This window comes from Mus caroli, chromosome 1 (assembly GCF_900094665.2).
Source record: "Mus caroli chromosome 1, CAROLI_EIJ_v1.1, whole genome shotgun sequence".
In the NCBI taxonomy this organism is placed as follows: domain Eukaryota; kingdom Metazoa; phylum Chordata; class Mammalia; order Rodentia; family Muridae; genus Mus; species Mus caroli.
In genome coordinates this window covers 86,762,218-86,766,193 of record NC_034570.1, presented here as the reverse complement: position 1 = coordinate 86,766,193, position 3,976 = coordinate 86,762,218, and positions in this window count along the sequence as shown.

Below are 3,976 nucleotides of genomic sequence, written 5' to 3'. Positions count from 1 at the left end.
AAATAAGTCATAGACCCAGTGGCCCATCCTTGGCTGCCGGCCCTCATTGCACACCTTTTTCCCAATCAGACCAAAGCCACAATATGCACTCAATGCATCTCTTCATATCGATGAATTTCTGCCATCTGCACTTGCTGAAGGCAAGCCTGCATGGAGGTAACTGACCTGCTTGAAACACAACGCTGAAAGTTGAAAACCAAAAGGATTAAGGTTGTCTGTGGGCAAGTTCAGGTACTCTATTCCGTTGCAAATGAGCAAATATCAAGCCCAAGCTCTCACCTCATGGTGTGGGGGGAGGTGACTTTGAGAATCAAGAGAAAAGCTGTTACTTTTCATGTAAATAGACTATGCTCCAAGTTAACTCTACTGGCTAATAAAGATTTTTAGCTATCTTCATATTAGGAATCTCTAATATTCGATTTATTACTAGACCAGTCCATGATTGAGTCAGAATAACTGGTCATATTAAGAGAAAGAGAAGAGTCAGTATAACTCCTCCTTTTGAAGAATTTTTCTAAGTCAGTTTCCACAATCTCTAATGTTCTCTGTCCCAAAAGGTTAAAAAAGCTTGAAGCAGGGCAGCTTAGCTTGTCTAACCTGGGACAAAGGCAAGCAAAGATGGGTCAAGAACATATAACCAATACAGCTTTCTTGTCACCATTGTCAGGGCACTCAGCAAGCTCACAGGTCAACCTGTTACATGAATCATTCTGGTAGCTGGCATGCTCCTATTTCTGTGGAGAAAACACAAGCATGCTCTCTTCCCCAAATAAAATACCTGTTCAGGATCATGCCATATGCCAATAAGTGGATCGTTTTCATCTCACCTACGCATGAGTATGCCTAGTTTTAAGATACTATAAGGAACTCAGCAAGGAATTCTTGGGCATCCAAATTTTAAATTTTTAAAAATAAAAGTGTGATTTAAATGATGTGCATGGGGATATAATTCCTCCCCTTCTCTGTTTTCTAAGAAGATATAGTTTTTAAAGTTCCACAATACCTTGTCCTTGGGAATTATAAAAAAGTCTCAGTAACATGGGTAACATTAAATTGCTGACATAACATCTCAAATACAAGACTGTACTAACTAGTTCCAATATCTATTTTAATCTGATATGGAACACCAAGCATAAAAAAAAAATTACAAAATAATGGCTAATTACACTTTCAGTTGCTTCTCTTGTTAGAGCAGTTGCAACTAGAAAGCCTGAAATGGAATTAATAGTCACATATGCATATTTTATTTTTTAAATCAGAAATATGAGTATCTATTAGCAATAATTGATTAAGTATAAGTCATCATGAATTAACACCATTCTGTGGAAAAGGTAGAAACTGAGGACACTGAGAACAAGTCTTTACAATTTGACATGCACATTCTCTAAAAATACCAAATTATTATCTCAAGCCATTACTCTTTTGATGATGTAAAGAATGAGATTATACGGCCAATTGTTCTTGTGTAAGGCCTATAATCTGCCTGGGATATTTATCTAACATGGCATCCTTAAGAGGACTTGTCCAGGCAATCTAGAATGAAATCTTAAATGTCCAAAGGCAGTCCTTTACAGGAATAGTATCTTTTCTTAACTTGAGTTGTATATGCATCAACAATTGCAATTTTGAGAATTCATAGTATCTAAGAAACAAGCAATTTCAAGCAATTGTAAGCCCATATATATATATATATGTATATATATATATATTGAATATTAGTATACAAATTAAACCTTGATTTTTTTAAACATTTTAAAACACTAGCTAAAGCATACAATTTAATTATCTGTTCTGAAGCAGGAGGAAACTCAAAAGAATAAACATGTAATCCAATCACATGTACTTTTCTCCCATAGAAGAGCTGTTTTTAAATACAGTAGATGTATTCTTTATGGGATGCATGCATGCATAAATTTACAGAAAATACAAAAGCATGCATAGAAGCAATCTTAAACAACTTATCCTTTGGATAATGATTATTAATTTTACCTAAAAAGTTTGCAATACAATAGGTCAAATATCAATATTCTGTAATAACCAATTTAATTGTTGCTTGGAACAAGGAACAGACTCCTTGTCAGGTTTTTAAGAAACATTTTTTGTTGTTGTTTTTCTAAAATGCCTTCATGATTTTATCTCACAATTCTTTATTAGCACCACAGCAACATCATAATAGGATATTGAAACTTTACTTGGAGAGGAAGAAAGATGATTTTACATTAATGCTCTCTTTTGCCAAAGAATTGATGTGGGCATATTGAGTAACAATAACTAAAATAAGCAGCTAATATTTAATTACCATTGGTTAAAATTGATAACAATTAATTATAAAAACTTCCTCTATTTTCTGCGAAGCCTTTTGTTTTTCACCAGCTAATTTGCATCTCTCCTGATAACATTCAAAAAAGGCTTAAGTCAACTTAAGACCTTAAGGTGAGGTCTTAGCCAATTACCATCTCCTGGAAGCTTTTGAAAATAATTTGAAGGAAGCAAATCATCTTTTCTTTCTTAAATTTTTTGTACCACAATTTCCTAGGATAACTAAGCCCCTAAATATTAAAAAGATAGTGCCTCTGAATCTTTTCTGGAGCAACAGCTATGCCCCAGAACTTTGAACCTCATCATGTGAGAGCAAAGATTTGAAGTAAACGTCCCTTCAGGGGCATTTGCTAATAAATTACTTCCCATTTAAGAAACAATATACACTGAGAGATTAAAGTCTCAGCTTCTTGTATTGAAGCAGAGACAGGGAAACTTTTATATATATATACACATAATATAAAGCTATTAGCCATACTAGAGGCAAAACTTTCCAATGATCACAAGCTCACTGGAAGCAAACCCTTTACAATTATCAGGATGAAAAAAAAAAACAAAAAAAAAAAACAAAACAAAACAAAAAACCAACCTTCCAAATCTATAATAATTCTATATGGAGTAGGCAAGCCACATTATAATGTCCCTATAAGTTCTACAGCCTCATTGACTTTTCATAAATCTTAAACTTTATTTTGAACAACACCTGGATAGATCTGTAATAATGTTGTTTTAGCTTGAAAAAAAATTATTCCCCAGAGGCAAGGAGAGGCAAGGTTCCAAGAACTTCCCTAAGCAGGGTTTGCAAAACAAAAGAAAAGCCACACAAGCCTGCTGAGGCTCCTCTGAGTTTAGCATTAACTCAAATGTAAACATTTCTTAATCTGAGCATACAATCTGAGTTCTGACCCAAAGATTATCGCTCCTGTAGTGAGGACAGATTCCAGAATTTTTAAGTTTCTTTTGCAATATTAGAATATATCCATAACTTTTGGAAAGCAAAACCCAATTTTAAACAATTTAGTCTCTTTAAAAATCAATACCAGAAACATTACTTTCATGTTACAAAGTTTGGCTACCAATTCGTACATTCAAATGCATGACAGTGCAAATTTTAATGCTTTATTAAAGGAACATTGTTTTAAATCTTATCTCTTATAAGTCTACTTTCTATGGTAAAAATTACATAAAATATTATCCCAATTTAGAAGTATCCTTAGAAACACCTGCTCCACTATGTTCATAGCAGCCTTATTTATAATAGCCATAAGCTGGAAAGAACCCAGATGTCCCTCAACAGAAGAATGGATACAGAAAATGTGGTACATTTATACAATGGAGTACTACTCAGCAATTTAAAACAATGGATTTATGAAATTCGTGGACAAATGGATGTGTTGGGGCCGGCCTGCAGCTCTCATGTCCAGGTTCGAGCCTGGGAGGCATCTTGGAGCTGAAAGAGAAGAGGGAATCTAGGCGGGTAGAGAAATAATGGAACCAAGACATGCTAGTTTGTTCAAGGTTCAAATGTTTAATAATAAAATCTGTGCTTATAAAGAGGGAAGCCCATCCCCAGTCACGCCAAGTTTCTTGATGTAGAGATGTGAAGTTGTCAGAACAGCCTTTTAGCAGAAACTCGCCAAATTCACAGTTTGTAGTA